Source organism: Lepisosteus platostomus, chromosome 5, assembly GCF_059453375.1.
Source record: "Lepisosteus platostomus isolate fLepPlt1 chromosome 5, fLepPlt1.hap1, whole genome shotgun sequence".
NCBI lineage: Eukaryota > Metazoa > Chordata > Actinopteri > Semionotiformes > Lepisosteidae > Lepisosteus > Lepisosteus platostomus.
The window spans coordinates 51,416,655-51,427,880 of NC_142615.1; the positions used below are offsets into that span (position 1 = coordinate 51,416,655).

The window sequence follows — 11,226 nt, forward strand, 5'->3', positions numbered from 1 at the left end:
GGAAAATGTGCTACTGTGCTGTGCTGCTCCAGTAGCGCAATTGGTCAGGTTGTGGTGCTTTTGTAGTGGAGTCATACCAAGGTTGTGAGCTCAATCATCACGTGGAGTAGGTTCCGTTTTCAGCTGCAGAAACGTGCTGTTGAATTTAAGTTGGTTCTTGTGTTACTTTTTCCTCTCAATGGAGCTGTATTAATGCAGGCACACCTGCTTCCATGTCAAGTTATTTTATCATTGCTCACAAACCAACACACTGCAGACACCTCTGATATTGTCACTGTTTGTGGGCCACATGTTCCTGCTGTCAGCCTACCATGATCATACACCTATAGAAATATTATTGCTGTAGTACAGGAGTGAAGAAACGAAACGAAAGCACACCAAGTTTAAAAAGGTCAAAATGTGTCAAAGCCCTTCCTCGAGGAGGATGGGGTTCAAACCTACTTGTGCAGAGTATCATGTACTAAGAGGAGAGTGCTTTAACCACTAGGCCACCTCCATACACACTTTATCCCCCTCCGGACATGAGTTGGCCTCTTTCCCCATACTCAAGGGTAATTTTCCTCTTCCACCTACAATTTCAACATTTACCTTGTGAGATGTCAAACCACAGAGCCTGTGCTGCGCTTCAGTGTTAGCTGTAGTGGACAGCCCATTGAACATAAAAAGCATATTGAACTCCTTTGACATAAGCCATTTCTCGTCACTTGCTCAGCGAGCAGGCTCAGCGCACACTGAATGCAGGTGTCTCAGAGCAATTGAGATGTGTCCAAGTGGCTGTAAAAGGGATATCTGATGCCAATGCCATGGCTTAGTTCTCTGGTTGGAGTATTCTCGGTCGCATTTAATGGCAACGTCATGGCAACGTCAGCTCAAACCACCAAATGGAGACGGGCGTGCCGACAAGCTGACCCTGCTGATGCAGGATTAACACTAGGATGCGAGAATGCTGTGGCTTAGTTGGTTAAAGCGCCTGCCTAGTAAACAGGAGATCCTGGGGTTGAGTCCCAGTGGTGCCTGTCTTGCCACACAGTTTATCATTATGGACAGCAACATGCTTCTACATTAAATTTAATGGAAGTGTTCATTTAATTTTTGGAGCAACTTGTTTTTAAAAAAATCCATACAAATTGCAAAAGATAAAATACTCATCTGTTTTGTCAGTGCAGAGGAATTACTGCCAGCTGGCAAGGAAACGAAAAAGATTTTTTTGTCTTTAGCCAAAAACCTGTGAATGTAGAAGAAAGGTGATGTGCGTTAGTTTCTATGGCACAGTCAGTCAGCGTATCCTTCAGTTAAACATAACGTTGGTAAATCAAAAGTCCCCAGAGACGCATTTCAAATTAATCCGACCTCAACACCGTCTCCCCTAAATGTGATGGGGTTTCTTTGGATGTCCTTAAGCATCCTGATAGTTGCAGAGATTTCAAACTTTTGGCACAAGTCAAACTACAAGAAGTTAATAATTGAGCGCCTAAGTCAATATCACGGGAATGTGACTATGTAAACTTAAATAGTATTCAAAATATTGCAATTTTGTTGTAGTTTAAAAAGATATTTTAGCTGGGGATCCTCAAATGATGAGGGTAGAAAAGAGAACTATTCGACACCATCAGGAGTGCTTAACGTGATAAAAGTGTTTTTTAATCACAAAGTGAAAATAGTGAATTTGTCTTTCACTTAGGCGTTCATTAAAAGCTCATTAAACAATGAAAGAGAGGCTCGTGTTCCGAATTCTCTTCGTGTCTCATTGTCTTGCTTTGATTTTTAAAATGTACACTGTTGGCTATTCACTCTTCCTAACACAATTAAAGAGCCGAGTTTAGTTCAGAGGTAAAGCATCTCATGCATCGTTTTCTATCACCAGCATCTCCATTCTGGATTTCTTTTTAAGCGCGATATCTTTTCTGTGATTTCTTTCGTTTGAATTCCCTCATGTGTGAATTTCAGCGCGACACATAAACTCGTTTGTCTGTTTTAAAGAGATGCAATTTTTAAAACAGACAAAATGAAAGACTGTTTAACTAAATACACATAGAAAACGTACACCTAATTGAGAAAATTTGGACTGGGGCGATTTATTATTGTAGCGGCGCAAGCTCATAGTGGTGCACTTGAGGAATGCGGTACAAGGGCCAGTGGTGCATTGGATAACGCATCTGATTACGGATCAGGAGACTGTAGGATCGTAATGCTCTTAAACCCAATACCATAACCGTAGTGTGTTCAGTCCTATACAACCTTTCTATCGACTGAATAAGCCTCCTGTTCCATCTCCATCTTCTTCCCACACATTCCGGCTATTTCAGCACCGTTATTGTTGGACCACAGTCACAGATACGTAAGGGACACTATTCTGAAGAACCGTCTTAAATAAATAACGTTGCAAAAGGTAACAATAATGTTTTCTTAACGTAACCTTACATTTGGGCGTACAATACAATTTTCTGTACCCTCAAATAAAACAAAATCTTACTGCTTTCTCCTGAGAAACACAAGTGTAGTGTTAAATCACAATAAATAATACAACAAATATACTAAACTAACACCCAGATGTGACAACACACAGCTATGACAGAACACATTGAAGACTTAAAAGCCCTTTAAATTTTTATTTCCTTAATTTCCATTCTCTTCCCTCCCCAGGATAACTGAAAACTAACTATAATAAAGACTGTATATGCATTACTTGTAATACAGCTACTAATAAAAATATACATGGAACATATACATAATTATTAATAAATAACACTTTTATTAGTAAATACGTGTAATGATAACATTCATTGTGAATATTTGTGGTGTCTGGAAAGCAATTTTAGTTAAATATAATAATAATTTTCAAGCAAGTGGTGCATAAGCTTGTTACTTAATGAGTACATTATTTCCATTACATTCAAGACAGTTCTAATGTGATCGATTGTTCTGCTTAGTCCGCTACTGAGTAGCTTAAAACCTATGAAGAGGTGGTTTAAGCTAGACTCCTAATGCAGTAACATCTAACGGGCAGCAGCTGTTATTTTAGGTTTGTTGCAATTGAGAACAGGTTTAGTACAGAGTTGCTGACAAATTTCAGCGGAGTTTATTGAATATAAGTTTATTGCAATTGACCCATTGTAGCTACCAATCAGCAGCAAGGAAAAACAAACTTCACTTGTGCCTGTCAAAAAAAAGGAAACAGAGTAGTAGTTTATGTGGTAATTTCAGGTACTGTACAATGTAAGAACTAATGTTAACTACTCCCATAGTAATGCGTGGGGTCCTATCAATAGAAAAAAACAATTGTTGTAACCCGAAAATACAACAAACACAAAACAAGAAGTCTTCCAGGAACCTAGGTAAATCCCGGTAGTTGTCTAACAACTACGAAAAAAAAAACAAACAAACGCAACAATTTCAAAAGAAAAAGAACATTAAAAACAAATCTGGGGAACAACAAAAACACAGAGTCTAATGCGAGAGCTTTTTCAAGTCTTCAGTGCTCCTCTCGTCTCAGTAGACCTCTCTCATATATTTGTGTACAGGTCAGCTGGAGATACACAGCTGATGGTAATTTAAGTAGGGAGCTGCGTCAGCATGCATGGGCTTCAAAGGAAAAAGTCAAGGTTTATTCCATGCTGAAAAGAGAAGGAAACACAATGTTTCAGCTGCGGAGCCTTATTTGATTGTGACTCGAAGTAAACCTTTACTTCTTCGTTTGATGTTAATTTATCTTCATCAGATACCTGATAGTATCTAAACTTAACAGTTGCTTTCAGTAGCTAAAGACACTAGGTGAGGCTTGAACTCACAACCTCGGCATGACTCCGCTGTGCACTACTGTATAAGTACCGCACGCTGACCGATTGCGCCACTGGAACTGTGCAAGGTGCGTAGGAACAGGGTGAAAACGGTTTCGGTTGTGGATCCATCTATACATGGGGAACACTGAAATAGCAAGGAAAATACAAGAAAAGAAACTGAAAGAATTGTGCTAACAGCAAAGGGGGACGGAGGGAGGTGGTCGGACAAGTAAATCAGCCTGGCAGATTATTTGTATCGACATTTTTTGAGTCAATCAGCAAACAGATTTCTCTTCATGTGCCTTAAACTGTGCAGTTTGTATCTTCGTTGTAGATAGGTTTCTTCAGAAGTCCAGTAAACTGACAATAATGGAGAACTAGCTGACGCACCCCGTCGTGAAGACCCTCTGTAAGGTGATTACACGTTTCATTTTAAAGTCGCCTCCTTTACACGCAATTGCAGCCCGGACACTGAGAGAAAGCAGGAGAAATGGCTTCAATTTCAATGTGAAAGCGCAGTACAGGCTCGATGGCTTCACATCTCCCATCAATCAAATAAAATTGCAGTAAAGCGATCTAAATATGACTCTGAAGTACTGGGAAAGATGATTATTTTGAGCGTGCCTCCCAGGGTCTGCTACGAGGCTGAAGTTACAGTAGCTTCTTATTCACCAGCTTCTTATGCGTGTTTTTCGTTCCACCTTAAATGGTGCTGCTGTGATGTTATGTCACCTTTCGCCTGTAGATGGCTCTCTTCAATCAGTACTAATCCGGCTGGAATACTGTAGACATCTTCACTGAAAGGGAATATCCAAATAGCGACTGTCCAAATTATATTTTTGTATGGAATATATTTCAGAAAATCGCAAACCAATTTTAAAAACTCACCACAACACGGACTTACACTGGGAAAAGGTGATTGCACTTTCTGCTTATTGCTACAGCCTTCCCCCCGATTATGAAAATGTCTCACAGTTCTGACACCGCCGTGTGAAAGACAATGTAACAGACTATCAAAATCCTGAAGTACAAGAAATTTTAATGCACCAGATTTTTTAAATATGACTCTCTGATCCTGGCATGTCAGAATACATTTCGAAAAAGTATGGCACGAATTGCACGAATTGCAATGGCACAAATTGTTGAGAATATCACTGACCTTGCCGATATTTGCAGGGGATACGAGTGTTTTGCACATGTTGAACTACGACACGTCAAAATTGAGCTCCTTAGTCAATATCACCGGGAATGTCCAATAATGACGAACATCAGTAGCTTCAAGGAAATTTAGACTCGCACATGGAGTTTTATCTTCGAATGGAGGTTGGGAGAATTCATTTATACTCTCGTTGCTCATTAGCTAAACTATTTAAAAAATATATGACACAGATTTGTTCGAGAAAATTGTAATTGCCTTAAAGAGAGTCTTCTTGAAGATGTGCACCAGCTAGCTCTCCACTGTCAATTGACAGGACTTGAGAAGAAACTGTTCTCATACAACCAACATACAAATTACACATCTTAAGGAACATGAAGAGAAATCCGTGTACTAAATAACATAAAACTGTCGCTGCAAATTATCACCAAGCTGTTTTATGTGTCTGACCACCTCTTTCCTACTTTGCAGCGAGCACAAATCTTTCTGTTTCTTCATCGCTATTTTACTGTCTCTTTCCCCCATGTGGAGATGGATCCACAGCCGAAACTTTAGGTCAGTTCCTGTTATTCTGTCTGATTGAAAGAGCTTTATTAAAGGCACTCCCATCTCTGCAGGAAAGTTATTGCTGCTCTCAACACAATATACTGCAACCAAATATAGCGATACTGTCACTGCCTGTGGGCCACGTGTTCCTGCTGTCAGTCTATTATGTCATGTTCATCCACACCCAGAAACATTACTGCTGGAGCACAAGAGTTATATAGGCGCAGTCCATAGAGCAAGAATCTCTTAATCTCAGAACTGTGGGTTCAGCCCCCACATTGGGTCCCTCTGTGTCAATTTCATCCCCCCAATCCTCCTAGCATGACCTGATGGCGTAACAGTGATACCCAGTACCCAGCGTAATTCAGCTTTCTTTCCACTTGATTCAGATTTTGATCTGAAATCATCGGCCGAACAAGAGTTTGTCTAAATCGAGGGAGATCTGCTCACAAGCAAGTATTAAACACTTCAGCATTTACTGTTCGAATACCACAGTTTGTCAAAACACTGCCGCTTCTTAAACTAATAAGTAACGGTTTTTGAGCACGCATTGTATTGTTAATGCTTATATTAAAAAAGCATAAATTCACATAGTGGAATTTGGACTGAACAAAGCAGTCCAGCCCCTTTACAACATTACATACCCACTGATTAAAGCTTAAAACTACAGCAGCAGGAGTAACAATAATGACAACAACATGTTTGGAGTTCGGCATTTCATTTATTCTGCGGAAACATCGTATCGGAATGAACTGCCCGAGATAAAAGAGTAATTGCGGCTTCAGATCGTTTTTACAGAGCATTGCGTTGTTCTGTTCATGCTGACTACACGCTTTAGATTTGTCATTTACTGCAGGCGTTGCTTTTCCAGGTTTTTCTGAAATTCCTCGCATTTGAGCCAGCACTAAAACATTTCATTCCCGTCGCTGAATACATCGTGGAAACGGTATTTGCAACGGAATGCTGTCACACATGAAACCTTTTTGTTATTCGGTTCTGAAGTTTGAAAATGAAAATAAAACGGGGGTCAATTCATAGGCTTGAAAGAAGTCCAAGCAGCATAAAAACCCGCGAATTCTCACAAAGGCTGCACCTTTCTTCTGCTGCTTTTATAAATCTGCCTTAAACATTTGAATGCATACCTTACTGCTGCTAATCACATTCACGTGTTTACGAAGCTTTTTTCTGTCCGTTATGTTTTTGCTAAGCAGTTTCTCCGTTTTCCTCGTACTGTGATTGTCAGCGAGCACAACAAGACTGAAACAGTGTAAAGGCAGGTAAAAAAGACAGGGTAAAACGCCTGATTGTCGGGAGTGGGATTTGAACCCGTGCGTCTATTTGGAGAGTGAAACACAAAGCTTAAAAGACACGAAGTTGTGAATTTGCTGTTTTAAACTGCTCGACTATCCTGAAAAAAATGTGTGCTGATTGCTTCTTTCTTACCAAAAACCCAAACACACATTGAACATTTACCTCTACCATACATGTCAAAAGCTCACTCCCCATCATTTCTATCCCTTTATTTCATTCTTTTGATGCATGTTTTTGCACATAACCTGTTACCTTTTTGTTGTTTTGCACACTGCCTGTTGTTGTTTTTTGCACATCGGCTGTTGTCTCTGTCTTTCTTTTGTTATACAATTGTATTGTTGTTGTGTTTTTTTTCTTTGTACTACTTATGTCCGAGAGCTAGCTAAATAGCATTTCGTTATACCTTATACCTATGTATGAGTATAATGACAATAAACTTGAACTTGAACTTGACATAGTCTTGCAGGCAGTATATTATTTTATCGTTTACTCGTTTAAAAAAACACGGTCTTCTCGTTCCTAAGTCAGATTTTTAGTGCTTTCGAACGTTACTTCCAACCTGGACTGACAGCTCACCAGATCTGTTTGTGATCAGACCATGGAGTCAGGGGCTGTACCAAGCGCACGTTCCTTCCCAATGCTGAGGCGATCATTCAGAAGATGGGTGTGAAGAGAGACAAGCTTTGTCGACTAAAAAACAAGGCAGGATATGCACGGATACTAATCACTGGCGATAGTTATGTTCTCTTACTATTGAGACTCCTACATTGCAAGTTTTTTTGAAGACTTCGAAATAGGCACGGGTGGGGTTTGATAAAACGATCGTCAATTTACGAGACTGACGCCTTACCACTTGGCCACCGCACCTTCGAAAAAACGTGGGAATAATGTTGTTCAAATTATTTTTTTTCTGAATCTGGTTTACATCGCCTGGAGGTAGCAACAACAATAAAAGGGATACTTAACAAGGCGATACACTGTAGCAGTGTGACTCCAACAGATGCTCCTGAAGAGGCTGGAGGTTTAAGCCAGCTCCTTAGAGCGCTCGGCCGTGTTACTCTCAACAGCGGCTCTTCAGCTCTTGTTGTTTGACCTAGTGGTTTTATGAGGCGTGGAAATGACCGCAACTTCGTTTTCTGAGATGCTTTCTCTCACGTGGTGAAATCTCGACCTCTTTGGCATCTCTGGCTATAGTTCTTCTGTAGAGCACCTCTGCTTATAGTGCCCTTGAAGTCATTTTATTTTTACAGGAAGACGCATTCCCTAACAATCTCTCCTGTTTTAGAAATGCTTCATAAGGCGTGTTTGATTCAACGGACAAACAGTATACTAATTGTACAATGCAGATCTATGCAGCATTCGTACTGGATTTGACTGGGATTCTGAAATACTTCTTGAAAAGGTATTCAGATTTGAGAACCTATAATAAAAACACAGACCTGAAACTCCTTAGCTTCCAATCCTTTACTCTTCCTTTACTCTCGTAGTTTTCAAAACGACCTCCGTTGTCGGGCGCAGTTAAAGTGGAACTGGCCTGACTGCACAGGAAAGTACGGAATGCTAAAATGTTTCTACGGCTCAAAATGTCCCTTTAGACCCTCGTCATGTCTCTGTGAGGAACGGGTAGGTAGAGAGGTTTAATAGATGCTCATGATGTTTCACACGGGGTGTTACCTGTTGTAGTGTTTCAAAAGATGTGTTAGCGGACCACAGATTATCTTGAAAAGATTTGGGTTTGCACTGGCTGGGATTAAAAAACTGACTCAATTATTTGGAAGGCGCCTGTACCACCAACGCACTCCCGAGAAGCACCTGCAAATTATCACAATCCTCTCTCTCACCTACAAAGTTATGGAGACACAGACATCCAATGAAAGTTCAAGGCTCCACTCAAGGCTTTATTCACTCAAGGCTCCACTCTTTTGTTGTAATGTCATTTTAATAAATATTAGCTTTGACAAGGTGTCATTTTTGCCTCTTAAAGTTAAAGTCTGCTCCTTTCTTCCTGGTATAGAAAGAACTAAAAGTAAATTATTCAGCTCTACCGCCTGTGTGCATTGACAAGACATCTCAAAAGGACATATTAAATAAGAACACGATCCTTCCTGTTACCATTCCTGTGGTTGGGGCGTTGTTTCACCCTTTTACGTTAAATCATCAGTACTGCTGTTTTTCTATGCATAGTTTAATCAAGAGCACTTAAAAGATGCAAATAGGTTTCAAATAAAATAGAATTGAAGGACAGTCGAGTAAGGAGGTAGAAAAAAAAGCACTCCCCCGTCTGGGAATCAACCACCGTCGCCCATGTAACTGGATGCAAAAATAACAGATTAATTTGTGCCCAGCCTCTTGAAGCTTCGATGCGATTATTTTTCCTTCCTTATTTTTTCATTCCTATGAATTTACTCTGTAGTAGAAGAAACGCGAAAGTGGGAAACTGCAGGCATTCTTCGTGAGTGGTGTGATCAGTGAGCATTTGCACATCTCTAAGTCTGTTCCATAAACTTTTTCATCGGGGATGTAGCTCAGTGATAGAGTGCATGCTTTGCATGTATGAGGTCCCGGGTTCAATCCCTGGCATCACCAGGTGCTTTATATTACAGTACTCACATCGCAATCTTCTGTTGAGTGAGAACTCTTTGCTCGTGTTCAGAGAGAGCCAGGTTTACACAATTAAATGCAGGCACACTCGACGTGCTGCAGAGTTGCGCTGCTGTTTTAAATGTACCTCATTTAGTTCTGTTAAATCCTAAATTATTTGAACTAATTTAGTTAAGGAAAATGCAAAAGAGCATGACAAGTATTGATCGTATAAAATATCCATGGCACAACTCGAGAAAGTACTGAAGGACTACACATCGACTTTTGATGATTACAAGAGATTCAAGAAACACAACCGTCCGCACCTGGGTTTGGATCCTGAACGCTAGAGTTAAAAGAACATAAGCGACGTTTATGACCTATAAACTCTCTAAATTGTCTTATAGTTTATGAAATAAAACAATTTCTTAATAATTACTTACTGATGATAGACGATTTATTAAATTTTAACAAAATCACAATTACAAACTTTTTCGGTTAAACTGTTATTCACATACTCTAACGTATATAAACGTTAGTGTCTTCCGGTGTGTGAGCCAATTTCTCCCAAAAATATTCGTTAGTCTGTCGGGAGGCTGTGCAGGGTGTGAAGAAATAGAATTTCTAAAAGACAGGCTCCCTAAGCTTAACATCAAGGCAGAAAAAATGCTGTTTTCTCTACAGAAATGCTCTTTACATTTCAGCACTGTTGCAACTCCCTTTATAAAGGGTGTGCACACGTATACAACCAAGGCATTGAAAGATTTTTTTTTTAATTATTGTTCCAAAAAATGTTCCATTTGTTTTCTTTTTAATGTTGTTGATTAAAAGATTTTATTAAATGAGAAAAAAATCTGAATGTGAAAAAAGGTCCAAATGCTATTGAAAAAAATCAGTAATGTGAGGAAAGATGGATTGTGGGAGCCCCTTAACTACCCATGTCATGCTGTATTTCTCACTCATTCTACTGGGAGTGATGCCGTCGCTTCATGATAAAGTCTGTCAGTGGTCATTCCAGACGGGTCAGGTATGACTGCTCTTCGGAACAAGAGACACGTGACTTGCGAGGATCCCGACAGTGTCGATTTTCTTTCAGAGCCCGGATAGCTCAGTCGGTAGACCATCAGACTTTTAATCTGAGGGCCCAGGGTTCAAGTCCCTGTTCGGGCGGATGTGTTGTTCTTAAATCTATTGTGAATGTCATTCTAAATAGTCTTTTATCTTTCACTGTTCTAGCTGTACTGTGGTTATTTTAAATGTCCATTACTTGTATTTACAGTAGTGTATTTAGTGTTTCATTTCACAAACCGAAAATGTTCAAGTAGATCTTGTCACTCTATTCCACGTAATCATCTAAATTAAATCACAGTAGAGTACAGAACACGCAGTGAGGAGCTCACACAGTGAGTACTCTTGAATACGACAAGAGGAAAGGCACACTGCAACTCTGCAGAACATCACGTCCGAGTTTACAGTGACAGCAGAGGTTGGAAGCGACGTAGTTTTTTAATACTCGCTCGCTGAAGATCTCTCAAGAAACCTCGGTGGAGATTTAACGGGTGTCTAATAATCACGTTCAAAAAGATGACGATAAGTTTTTTTTTTTAACTATGTAGCCTTAATGGCAACACGGTGTGAGTAGATCTTAAAGCAGCTGCAGAGTACCCGTAATGGCAACACAGTGCTTTGAGTTCGGCTTTTCTTATTTCTTCCGCAGAACCAGTGGAATCGGAATATACTGATCCGCATAAGAAGCGCTTTCGGTTTCTGATCATTTTTATTGAGCGCTGCTCTTAGTACCACAGGCAAGGTGGCTGACCGGGGTAAAGTTAGCTTGAAGTTCGAAAACGATTT

The 11,226-nt window shown here is 40.0% G+C and overlaps 2 non-coding genes across 2 annotated transcripts; both read left to right on the forward strand.

Annotated features, from left to right (window-relative positions):
* The first annotated feature begins 9,306 nt into the window (after positions 1 to 9,306).
* Positions 9,307 to 9,378, forward strand: trnaa-ugc (transfer RNA alanine (anticodon UGC)). The gene has a single exon. It is a non-coding gene; the product is annotated as a tRNA-Ala (tRNA).
* Positions 9,379 to 10,469: 1,091 nt separating this feature from the next.
* Positions 10,470 to 10,542, forward strand: trnak-uuu (transfer RNA lysine (anticodon UUU)). The gene has a single exon. It is a non-coding gene; the product is annotated as a tRNA-Lys (tRNA).
* Positions 10,543 to 11,226: the final 684 nt, after the last annotated feature.